This window comes from Ctenopharyngodon idella, chromosome 16 (genome assembly GCF_019924925.1).
Source record: "Ctenopharyngodon idella isolate HZGC_01 chromosome 16, HZGC01, whole genome shotgun sequence".
In the NCBI taxonomy this organism is placed as follows: Eukaryota; Metazoa; Chordata; class Actinopteri; order Cypriniformes; family Xenocyprididae; genus Ctenopharyngodon; species Ctenopharyngodon idella.
The window spans coordinates 35540703-35554452 of record NC_067235.1 but is presented as its reverse complement, the minus strand read 5'-3'; the positions used below and the strand labels follow the sequence as shown (position 1 = coordinate 35554452).

Sequence of the window (13750 nt, the reverse complement as noted above, 5' to 3'; positions counted from 1 at the left end):
GTGTAATACAGCCTATTCCGCGCTTAAGCGCACACATAAAGCTCACCACAAAGCACCGGCAAAAGTAATGATATGAATGTATTGGGGGAAAAAATATAAAAGAGACATTTTAATTATTTACTAATAAACTAGTGTTTTCTGAGTCAGCGTCAGCTGCAAAGATGAAGCAGTGGACGCACCTATAGAGAAAAATGCATGTTTCTTACAGATTATATAAGCAGATAGTATTTGTTTTCTATTCGAATTGGTTTGTTTAAAAGTACACATTTCTAGCTTTCTATAGATATTTTTCTCATTTCTGTGAGGAAAGTATGAGTTTTGGTTCATTTCTGTGACGCGCTCCAGGTCACAGAGACCGAGACGGCAGAAAACGCATCCTGTTTGTTTTCTTTATTTTACAAAGGCACAGCGTTTTCTTATTTTGAGTTTACACAAATAAAACTACAGTTTTGAATGATGTATTACTCTTATCTTATACTCTTTGACCAAAAATGGCGAAGTATTTTAAGTTGTGTCCGCTGTTATCAGTAAAAAAATGCCAGTGATCGCGCCGGCGCCTCCATGCAATGCAGTAAGCACACTATACTTCAGGTTCACACTCTATACAAACACTTGGATATGCGCCTAATAGCGCACATTTATCTAGGTTAACGTTAGAGCGAGCTACCATGTAAAGTTGCTACTTACAGGTTTCAAATGATAAGCCATATTTGAGGTTGATGGATGATAGGTGAATGTTTTGATTTCCTGCCTGATATACTGTAATTACCACAAGGATCCGCTGTTAACGACCTGATCTGTCCCTCGTGAACTGCATGACTTTACCACAAGGTTTTTTTTTCCTGCGACTAACAGCCTAAAACAATTTTGGTTGACTAAGCCTCTTCTAGTCGACTAACAGTTAGTCAAATATTAAGGGGCAGCCTTGCGCACAACCCAGTGTCATACCTCAGTTTTTAAATTCCCCACCACAAGCATTTTTGAGTCAATAAAGTATAAAGATGAATCTTAAAAAAGGTATAGGTCACCCAAAAAATTAAAATTACCTCATAATTTACTCACCCTGAAGCCATCCTAGGTGTATATGACTATCCTCTTTCAGACGAACACAATCGGAGTTATTAAAATAAAAAAAATATCCTGGCTCTTCCAAACTTTATAATAATATTGAATGGTTCTCATGATTTTGAAGCCCAAAAGTGCATTCATCCATCATAAAAGATATCCACACGGCTCCAGGGGGTTGATAAAGGCCTTCTGAATCGAAGCAATGGGTTTTTGTAAGAAAAATATCCATTATTTAAAACTTTCTAAAATATAACTAGCTTCAGGCAAACAGCCGTACGCATCGAGTTACGGCGGAAGATTAACCCGACACGACGAATGATGAATTGACGAACACGGAAGCGCAGAAGATAGAGCAAAACAAATCACTATTCACGAATTAGAAGTCTAACATGAGGATTTTTAAAGAGAAATGTCATAAGATTTCAATATAAGTGAAGAGGAGCTTCTTAGCCCTATTTGTTTGAACCGCAAGAGGCGTCTAAGCTTACGATACTCCTACATCCAACGTTATGCGTCAGGTCAGAGGTCACTCTTTCACCGTAACTAGATGCGTACAGCTGTTTGCCGGAAGCTAGGTATTATAGTTTATAAAGTTTTAAATAAATATGGATATTTTTCTTACAAAAATCCATCGCTTCAGAAAACCTTTATTAACCTCCTCTAGTTGTATGGATTACTTTTATGATGGACGGATGCGCTTTTTTGGGCTTCAAAGTCTCGAGCCCCATTCACTACTGTTATAAAGCTTAGAAGAGCCAGGATATTTTTTTAATATAACTCGTCTGAAAGGAGATAGTCATCTACACCTTGGATGGCTTAATTTTCATTTTTGGGTGCTCTATCCCTTTAAGACTCTTGGTTTTATTGTGTATCTAGTCAAAAAAGAAGAAAAAAAATAAATTCCCAATGTCCGTTTAGGGTCAGATGAACCCACAACCAGCCTAAAAACCAATTAGTAGAAATTGAAAAGTAATTTTGTGCATCCTTAGCTTAGACCTGAGAAATCTGGTGTCCACAGCAATAATAGACCCCAATAGATCTAGCATGGATTTAACAGTCGCCAGCAAGAAGGCATGGGCTATCTCTGAAAGAGAACGGGCCGGAGCCTGAGCATGAAGACAGTCCGTGAGGAGAATCCCATGGGACTGACGAGGTGCGCGCTGCAAAGGAAAGAAGTAAAAGGAGGGGCGAAGCACAACAGCTTGAATGATGGGATGTATTTGTCAAATGAAGGGTTGCTTTGGTCGAATCTTGTCCCATTAGAGGCACAAGATATTGACTCGTATAAAGCAGCCTGATGTTTATTTTCCCCTCTGCTTTTCTGCAGCAGTGGCAGCGCTGCATCCCTCCCGGCGTAGAAGGGTGTCAGGCACACACAGGGCTCTCTTAACTAAGATTAATTGCAGCTAATCTGTGATGCCCGGTGGAACACAGAACAAAGCGAGCCTCAGATCCTATTATGCAGCTGCTTGCGAGGAGAAAATTAGCTAGCTTGCCTCGCCGACGACTGACGAGACGGGGGAGCTCGATATGTTTGCTTCCAGTCACACATGCATCTGTCAATAAGACGGCGAGAAAACACGTGCGCCGGCGTGTCACAATGACACTCCCTCCACATTTCACACAATCCCTATTGCTGGCTGGCCGAGAAAGGAGAACAGAAGGAAATGTGTGTTTGTTCCCTCCAAAAGCCGCCCTTGTGCACATCTGCAAATGGCAGATGATTTCATATTTCACACTTGTTCTGCAGAAAGCATGCCTGGCGAGCCTGTAATTACCTGTAGGAACTTTCAATATGACTTGCACTGGAACAACATCAGAATAAGAAGGACGTAAGCGGCGCGAGCGCTCGGAGCCGGGATGGCTCGCCAAAATGGAAAGGGATTCGCTCATCCTTCATTATATGATGCACCAACAGGCACAACAAGGTCCTCTTCTCACATCTGCATCAGGACTATATCTCATCTCTAGAAGAGGACAAACGCAACAATGAACCACATGGTTCTCCATGAACTTCATATTTCAAGCAGTCAATTAGGGGGGAACCCTCTAGAGAGGCAAAACACAATAACTATTTTACACAGTAGTGCCTTATGGCAGCCCGCTGGATGAAATATGGCCCTCCGGAGAAGCAGATCATAACAAGCATTACCCAACAGCCAAACACAAGAGCTACTGTCATTGTTTTACATGCTAATGTTATTATTTTTATGTTTGGCTTCTTCAGCAAAAGAAAAACAAAGACTGGATTTAACCATCTGACTTGGATGATTGGCAGGTTGGATGTTTCAAACAATTAACAAGGTTCTATTCGTTAACATGCATTAGGTATCAATGAACAACACGTTTAAAAAGGTAATTTACACCATTTTTTGTTACTTCATGTACATGTATATAGCCTACAAATGTGTTATACTGGAAAAAATTAATATGCTATTATAGTTTTTTTCAATTGTTAGTTAACTAATGCATTAACAAACATAGAAATGTTAAACATCTTAACATAAAAAGTTACCAAACAAGAAATCAAAGACATTCCAAATTGCCTGGTTGAATATTTTTTGTTGGTTGAAGCTACAAGTCCACTAGCAGTCATTCAAGACTTAATATCTGCTAACGCTTTATTTTGATGCTCTTCAACAGACATTCTACTGACTATGAGTAACTTTGCAACTACATGTCTACAACTTATTCTTCTAACCTGAACCCTAACCTAACAGTCTACTAATACTCAGAGTTAGCTGACATGTAGGTGCAAAGTTACTTATAGTAGAATGTCTAAAGTGGACAATCTAAATAAAGTGTAACCTTCCATTTAACCATATTAATTTACAAATTAAAAGTTCTCTTCTCCCAAAGACCAGCACTAATGATTTAGTCAGAACTAAAACCCAAACTTTCCTAAACATTAACACTGCTCTTCTGCTGCCTTGCAAGCACTGCCACTTCCTTCTCGAAATGCAAATCTTGTTTGAAGATTAATTATCCAATGTGATACGATTGTGACATGTCAGTTCACAGCCTTTCATAATCTGACAGATGGCGCTTAATTCTGTCGACGTGCTGCCAAAAGTGCAACTTCAAGCGCTCTGCTGATGTTCAGCTGCAAGGCTAATTTAGAAAATACTCTGCCAGTCACCACTTTCTCGACCACTATTTACAATCAATCTTTCAGTCTGCAATGATCCAATTGAAGAAAGCATTGAAATGCTCATGTTTACATCTCTCAATCACAACTGTTCAATGCAAACTTCTCAATGTGGAGACTAGAGCAATTGGTTCTTCGGTTTATACTAATAAAATAACTGTCTGCATCTGGATTCCAGTCAAATTTTAACTATCATGATTCTTGCATGAATGCTATTTAGTTGTTCATTAGTTATTACATTTATACTTTCTAAGAGATGCTTGTCAGTTGTGTAAAATGAATACTAGAATAAATGTATTCGTTTATAAATAATTATTGGGCATAAAGAGGAAACATAACCTTAAGCTTTATTGCATGTATCTGAATTCATATCAAAACTTTTGCTACATCTTCCCAAACACATGATAAAGTTCAAAATGCCAGATTTTATGAATTCCATTGGATTATACAGTCATTTGGGATGACTAGATAAGGATTTTTAAAGTCTGCGTGAACCGGAAGTTGCGACGACTTCAGTATATTCTGAGTGAAATGAAATATTGAATAAGAGAAAGAGAGGGTGTGGCTCGTTTTTCCCCTTCTGGGAATTGATTGGATCTAGAAAAGGGTGTTACCGTAAGCCAGTGATTATACTTTATAAAGTTTTAAATAGGGATATTTCTTACAAAAACCCATCGCTTCTCTTTAGAAGGTATTTATTAGCCCATTGGAGTTGTATGGATTACATTTATGATGGATGGATGCGCTTTTTTTGGAGCTTCAAAAACTCGGCCACTATTCAATGCCATTATAAACCTTGGAAGTGCCAGGATATTATTTAATATAACTCAGATTGTGTTTGGCTGAAAGAAGAAAGCCATATACACCTAGGATGGCTTGAGGGTGAGTAAATCATGCTATACATTTTATTTTTGGGTGAACTATTCCTCTAGTATTATATGTCTTTGCAAAAGCAGTTTCTACCTGGCGAATTTAGACCAGAGCAAAACTACAAATATTTGGATTCACAGAAATTTCCAGGACTCTTCCAGGCCCAAAAATAAACTGCTTCAACTGTGATTGAAAAACATAGACATCAGTGGCACCCGGGACGTGACTTCATACCTTCAAACGCTTCTCTTCATCCGACTCAGGAGTCATGGTGGCGTGATTCCCAGAAGATACGTGCTAGTCACTGTGGCTGATCTTCCAGCACTTGTGATTAATTATGCCTTGAGAGAGGTGCAGAGCAATCTACTAAAACCCTGGACAGGACACATTCAGTGGTGGCATCAGGGACCATTAATAAATCAGGCCATTTAAGTAGAAGATGGGAACACTGCCAGGGTCATGATGGCGGGCCACGTCCCCTGAGAATCCAAACGGGAAATGGATCGTGATTCCTCACTGATTAACTTACCCTTAAGGTGCGCATTAGAGTTGGGGTTCAGGTGTCTGACGGATCTCAAGGTTTCCCAGACGCTGGTTCGTGAAACCTCTAGGGGTTTACAATGAAACGGCAGGAGTTTCATCAGATCACGGTCGAAGCGCTAAAGTCAAATTCAATTCCATTTGTAAAATGTGGTGGAATTTAACAATAAAGTCATTATGTCAGAGACACGACTTAATATGATGGACTAGGATTGAAACTTAATTTCACAACCAATTGTTTCATTTAACTGCCAAATATATAAACAGCAACTAGTGTTTTGCTACATTTAACTTGAGTTACAGTAATATAAATATATCTTAAATTTTAAAATATTTCAGTAGCAAATCATAGGAATTGGTAAAAGAAGCTTGAGTGACTCTTTCGAATGAGAAATTACAGCTTTGGGCCGTTTCTACGCAACAAAAGCATTAAGAAATGTCTTTTTTTAATCTCATGGCTCAATATGAAGGATTAGGAGTGTGACCTGGAAATAAATAATACTAAAATAACCCTGGTTGGAACAACCACTGAAATTGTACAACTTGATTGCTGAATAGCAACTCAAGTTTTCAATTTATTTCTTAACAGATACTTGAGTGACTCTTTCGAAATATAAAGAAAGAGAATTAAGATACTTACTTAAGTAGTGTTGACACGATACTGGAATTTTCAACTTCGATACGATACCTTGAAAAATATCGATACCATTTTCGATAGCACGGGAAAAACTGCCATATATACCGGCGTACGTATCATCTGTTATCATCTCAATTTTGATAATTTGGGTAATGTTGTAATATCTTGCACAGCACAGGGAGGCTTTATTTGAATCGTTTAACTACATTTACAAAAAAAATGCAAGTAAACAGTCAGTAATAAAAGAACAAATTGCAAAGGATACACAAATAAATACAACAGAATAAAGAGTTTCAAGTTTTTCAGGTGGGTCTAACAGTAGTATTAAAGTTAATAAAAGTAATCAAAAGTAAAATAACACTGAATAGATTATTATAAAAATTAAATACAGATTAAAGCTTACATTTAAAGTTACTCAGTCAAGAGCAGCGAGTGATTTTTTTTGTTTTTTGTTCTTTGATTAACATGACAAACGACAGCAGGTTTATTAGGCTGCTGTCACTTTAAGAGATTATGCACGGATCCAATTTACTGTTACACAACATGCGTTTTTTCTCTACTATTTATGTCCCAAAACTGACTGCGTTTACTTGAATACTCAAGAGACAATTTTGTATGTATTTGACCATTTAAGCGCAATATGCCATGAAAAAGAACTCAATTTGGTACTCGCAGGCTGTTTGAGAGGCGACTTTATGAGAGCGACACTTACATAGATCAGTGGTGCGCACGCTTTTGGTGTGAGCGTGAAACCTGCAGGAATGAGTAAAATTATGCCATACAAGCACTATTCAACCAGAGCAAATGAGACGAGTGAGTGACAGGAGGCGGGTGTTTCTGTCGGAGAGAAGAGAACGAGAGATCGCGCAGCTGGTATTGGTGTATCAATACTGCAGAAAAGGAGTATTGGAACTGTTTCAGATACATATCGAAATAGATATTTGACAACTAGTCTTGAGATTAAAAAAAATAAATAAATACAACATTCAATAATACAACATTCTATCATCACTCATTTCCTACATATACCATTAACGTGGTATAAAGTTACTCGTACTGTGTTTTAAGAGTGTGAATCACACACCCAGGTCAGTTCAGAAGCTGTTTGAAATCTCAGGAGATGCTTCAAGCTAATAATTCAGCATCAGAGGAGTTCAGCTGACCTGACAGGACAGCTCATCACGAGTTGGACTTTTGTTGGTCAAGTTGATTACAAAGGGGTGAAAACACCCACCTGCCCCGCCGTACATGTGAACAGCCCAAGCCAAATGGAAAGTTTGTTTGATTCAATGCAGAGGGCTAGATAAGCTTATCTAAGGGCCACATTGTGGGTCTAATCTTAGAGAAGCGCACATGGCTGGCAGTGCCTGTCCCTGTAAGGTCCGCTTAAATCGATAACCGCCGCACACCTGAAGCGTCTACGTTTCGCCCGGCTCCCTCGTCGTGACGCCCCTCTGTCATCTCTCACCTCCCTTCACATGAGCTCAATGAATCAGCAGATGTCAGAAGAGCCCTGGAAACTTGAATCAGGTTCAGGGTCGCTGCTTTCATTGATGCGTGCAGATATTCAGCCGATAATGCATCTTTTCTTCCCAGCACTCACGCTGGTGCTGGGATGAGCTCCACCGTAATCAATCTGCTCTCTGACTGTTTCCACGTCAGCCCGCCAGACGAAAGGGGTACAAAACAGGGTGTAAAACTCTGGAAAATTAAGTCAGTGAAATGTGAAGCTTAACCTTCAGAAAAAAAGCTGCTCATTCACCTCAGGAAGTCAAACGAAATCATAAACACTACGGTTGAAAAGTTTGGGGTTCTGCTCACCATTTATTTGATCAAAAATACAGTAAAAAGTGTGAAATATTATTGCAATTTAAAATATCTGTTTTCTATGTGAATATATTGTAAAGTGTAATTTATTCCTGTGATCAAAGCTGAATTTTTATCATCATTACTCCAGACTTCAGTGTCACATGATCCTTCAGAAATCATTCTAATGTGATGATTTGATGCTCGAGAAACATTTATGATTATCAACAATGTCAAAAACAGTTTTAGCGGATTCATATTTTTGTGGAAACCGTGATACACTACCACTGAAAAGTATTTTAAATGGATGCTGTTCTTTTGAACTTTCTATTAATGGAAGAACCCTAAGAATATGAAATTCAAATATTCAGAAGTTTAAAAGCCTGTAATCAAAATTTGGGTCTAAAAGTTTAAAACCCCATTTTTGTAAGTCTCTAGCAATTAAGTAAATGTCAAAATTAACTGCCAAAATGGTTGCAAATTCAAATGAAGCGGTCACTCAGATTAGAGTCAAACCGTTGGATTTGTACTTCTTGATAAACTTATGGCAAATAAATTTAAGAAAAACATCTGATAATTTTTGCTTGCAATAATTTGGTACAAGGGTTGAATGTTTGAGCTTGACAAATAATGTCAACACTACGATGTGGAAAACTGCAGAAAATGAGTTCTCTTATTTACATTTACATCACGGCTATACATTTATCCAGATGACAAACGCTAGAAAACTAGATTAGCTAGAGAAAAAGTGAAATACAAAAATACATATTTTTTGGTAGATAAATGCATACTATGCTGTAGAAAGGTAAATATTTCCAAAAACCCCTCAGCCGTTCAGCTCATCTTCCATTTTAAGGTGACCACAATTCAACACTAAAAAAAATGATAGGTTAAATCAACCCAAGTTGGGTTAAAAATGGACAAACCCAGTGGTTGGGTTAAATGTTTGCCCAACTTGCTGGGCAGTTTTATTTAACCCAACTATTGTTTAAAATTATTAAAATGTCTTAAAATGAACCCAAAATAGGTTGGAAATTAAAAATCAGACAATTACTAGAGGCAACATTTACTAACAAGCAATTTAATAAATGTTTATTACTCATTAAACATTAATTAATGTTAATTTCCAACATATTTTGGGTTCATTTTAAGCAATAATACAATAATTTTTAAACAATAGTTGACTTAAATAAAACTACCCAGCAGGTTGGGCAAACATTTAACCCAACTGCTGGGTTAAAACAGGCTTTTCCATTTTCAACCCAGCATTTTTTAAAGTGAAGGAAACTCAATAAATGTCATCTGTTAAACTTCAGGCAATAACCAACAGAAGATCAGGAGGAGACATAAGAAACTTTCCTTCGGCGTCCTATAGACGGGCAATCTCTGCGATTTGAGCTGCACTTATGCACATCCCATTACTCATCATGCACGGACAGACAGGAAAAACACACCGTGTGCTTGATAGGATTGAATGACTGATGAGCTGCAAGTGTGGTCCATGAAAAAGACCTTAACAGGCAGCTCACGTTGAACCACACTACATAACGCAGGCAACATTTCTCTTTCATGTAGAGAAGTCAAAAGACCCTGTACTTCAGGATCAATACTAAAATGAAAACAACAAAAACAATGCAAAGCCGCTAGTCTTTCTACAGTATAACTACAACAAAGATCTGAGTCCTGAATGACAGACAGCTGCTGTAAAATCCCAGCATGCAGTCGGCAATAACTTAGACTACAAAAACATATGGGTCAAATCAGAAGAACGATATTCCAACTAGCTGACCAGAGAGAGCAATTGTCATGTACAGGTATGAAACAGCTTCACAAACACGGTTTTTAACCACACAGTATCATTATTTCTGTCTTATGATAATTCAGATTATCACATCAGTATTGGCATAAAAGTTTATAGTTCAGATATAAACACTGATGTCTACGGTAGCAATCAAAATTCGCCTTTTGAAAGTAGCTTCATGCTTCAAATAACATTTGTATCAATTACATTACTACACCAGTAGGTGGAAACAAGTGACTTCAATTTATTTGTCATTGAATCATTAAAAAGATTTGTTCAAAAATGTTGATTCATCCAGTAATGAAACAAGTCTTTGAGTGAGTCATTGAATCATTCACTCAAACCAATTGTTTTTTTTTTAAATAATTCATTCAGATTCATTAAACATTTTTAAATAGAGTGCAGCAATTCATATTTCATCAGAACCAATAGTAAATTGTATTATTTTGTTTAGTTGTCTATTTAGAATCATGAAAAATTGTGATTCTCAATTTATCCAGAATCATGCAGCTCTAAATCCGACCCAAAAACCATTTATGGAGGAAAACGGAGAGTTGCACCTCTAACAACCTTTACCTTTTGAGGTTATCCCAGTTTAAGTTAAGTTCAGAAGCAGTCCAAGCGAAGAGGGGTTTTGGACAACATTAGCATAAATCCTTATGATTTTGTGATTGATTTATGACAACACAAATTATGAAAATAATTGAGAACAAAAATACTAGAGCTATTTATAAATCATCTCTAAAGGGTGTTTTAATAGGTCTGTTAGTAATTGGCGTGATTTAATATGTACTAATCTTAATTGGCAATCAAGCAGTAAAGCTGTAAAGATCTGAACCAGCAATCATCAAAACAGAAACCTGAGCGAGTTCAATCTGCTAATCAAGCATCACAGCTGTAAAATGAGCATGTCTGACTGCAGTGTGTATATACTGCCATGATGTAAGCAAAACACATGATAATTGCAAGTTACTTTAATGCATTTATGCCCAGAAATGCAAAATGTATAATTTATGAACTTTTGAATGACAACGTATGATGATAAACACAACGAGTTGAAGTCGAACAGTTATGAAACATCTGATCATGCTTGTCATTTGTTCTTTGGACTTGAATTATTTTGTTGACTGTTTGCTTGAATAAAAACTTCACGTAATATTTCATTGTGAAAAACTTGAATATGGAGAGATCATTTAAATATAAACATTTTTAAATACGTCATGAATGCTGCAATATTTATTATATAAAAGTACACTGAAATGCTAAATAAACAAGGTGTAAAATACATGATTTTTTTCATGCAAAATTTCAAAAAAAGGGATTTGAGATAAAAAGGATTTATTAAATGTATTTAAAAAAAAAAAAAATATCAGTTTCCACAAAAATATGAAACGGTTTTCAACATTGATAATCATAAGTGTTTCTTGAGCAGCAAATCATCATATTAGAATGATTTCTGAAGGATCATGTGACACTGAAGACTGGAGTAATGATGCTGAAAATCCAGCTTTGATCACAGGAATAAATTACATTTTACTATATATATTCACATAGAAAACAACTGATTTACATTGGAATAATATTTCACAATTTTTACTGTATTTTTAATAAAAATTAATTCAGTCGTGGTGAGCAGAAGAGACTCTTTCAAAAGCATTAATAAATCATACCGACCCCAAACTTTTGAACACTAGTGTATTAAATGATTTCAGTCTGTTAAATTCCTCCAGGCTACGCAACAGCTTTAATTTAATTGTTAAATGAGTGGGCTTACTAGCATAATTTGTTGCAATATCGTAATTAGTATGGAGAAGAGTGAAGTTTCACTGGCGGTGGCTACTTAAAATACTAATGTACTTTCATGTACTGCTGAGAGTTACCAGAGAGAGCCCGGCCTCTTGATCTATTCTCCGCTTTGAAATAACAGAGCGCATCCCTGCGGTAAATATACAGTACCTGAGTTCAGGCCTGCTCTTATCATGGCAAGTGTATCTCTGTCTCCGCATAACAGGCAGTGCTGTATTGATTGAAGCCTCGGCAGCATTAGGGAGCGATATTTCGTGCTCCGGCTCGAGAGATAAAGCAGTCGTCTTTGGACACCAGCACCGGTTTGGTCTCTGGTTCTGCAGCTTGTTAGTGCTGTGCTCAGCTCAGCCAAACGGTTCAACCGCACTAACAAGCAGCATCTAACGGCAAGGTCATCCACTCAGTCATAGTGGCAAGGATGGGGGCTGACCTCTCCATGACGCCTGACGCCAAGCCGATAAAGGTCCAGGAGATAATTACACAACCACCACTGGAGCAGGCCAGCGCGGAAAACTAATAAACACTTCCTCTCGTGGATGGACAGAATGGTGCAACGCTACGACTGGAAAGCGAAAATAGCAATAAGTGCAAGCCGAGCTGGAAATAATTGCAAGTTTCCCTCCCTTATTGTATGATACGAAAAATCACAGTAAAGATGGAGATGCACAATTAATTAGAATAATGCAGCAGCTGTGATTAACTAATAGAGGTGTGAATCGATTCTTGGTCAGGATTTGATTAATCAATTCAAATTCGATTCAATATATGCATAGATTTGATTCTAGTTTACCGTTTTGTCGTGCCAAATGCAACATAGTATGTAATGAAAGCAATGAAACAAAACTAGAATGCACATTATATTGAGCATGATGTAGACAATGTGTAAATTGATGAGGGAAAATCCCCTCTTCCTAAAAATCCAAATTACTCCAGAATTAAATAAATGGGTTTGATGTTCTTACAGTATTAAAGCCAAAGAAAATTATTAAAACATTCTCTGGGAAAGATTTATTTAGCACATCTTTTCTTCATGCACTTACTGATGACTGAACGAAATAATTGCAGTCATGATCGTTGACCAGTCTCCAAAAAGAAAATTCATTCAATAAACAAGACTTAAAATAAAATGTTTAATAAAGTAATTTTTATATATTTAGCAATAATAAGTAATTATATTTTAATTAAAAAAAATGTTTTTTTAAATATTTATTGGTAAATATTATTGTAAATATTGTATATATTGTGATAAATATTATTGTAAATAAATACATCTATAATAAGTATTGAATATAAATATTGAATACAATAAAAATATTGAATAAATAATATAAAATAAAATAAAATATTGTATAAAAAAAATAATATTGAAAAATAAAATAAAAAATAAAATAAAATTTCTCAACCCCAGTTTGAGAAGCCCTGGTTTATACAGCTTCATTCATTATAAATACACTTATTGTTAAATATTATTGTAAATATTTATTGTATATATATTGTGAAATATTATTGTAAATAAATACATTCATCTACAATAAATATTTAATATTGTATCAAAAAAATGAATAAAATATTGAAAATAAAAGTGATATTGAATAAAAAAAAAAATACTGAATAAAAATATTGAATAAAATAAAAATATTGAATACAAAAATACTGAATAAAATTGATATTGAATAAAAAAAAAAGGGAATAAAAAAAATATGGAAAAGAAATTGAATAAAAAAAAATAATAATAAAATATTGAATAAATAAAATAAAATAAAAATTACTCTAACCCTTAAGCACCAGTTGCAGCCCCCGTTTAAGAAGCCATGGTTTAGACAGCTTCATTTATTATAAATACATTTAATGTTGAATATTATTGTAAATATTCAATGTATATATTGTGATAAATATTTTAAATAAATACATTTATCTATAATATTTAATATTGAAAAAAAATATTGAATAAAATATTGCATAAAATAAAATACAATAAAATAAAAAATAAATATTGCATAAAATAATATTGAATAATATAAAAATATTGAATAAAAAAAAAAATTGAAAAATAAAATTTACAAATTTATTACAA

The 13750-nt window shown here is 35.6% G+C and overlaps 1 protein-coding gene across 1 annotated transcript in view; it reads right to left on the bottom strand.

The window, feature by feature from the left end:
- Positions 1-13750, bottom strand: part of LOC127497331 (eukaryotic translation initiation factor 3 subunit H-A) — a 60153-nt gene that overhangs the window by 33980 nt on the left and 12423 nt on the right. The gene's annotated exons all lie outside the window — the stretch shown is intronic.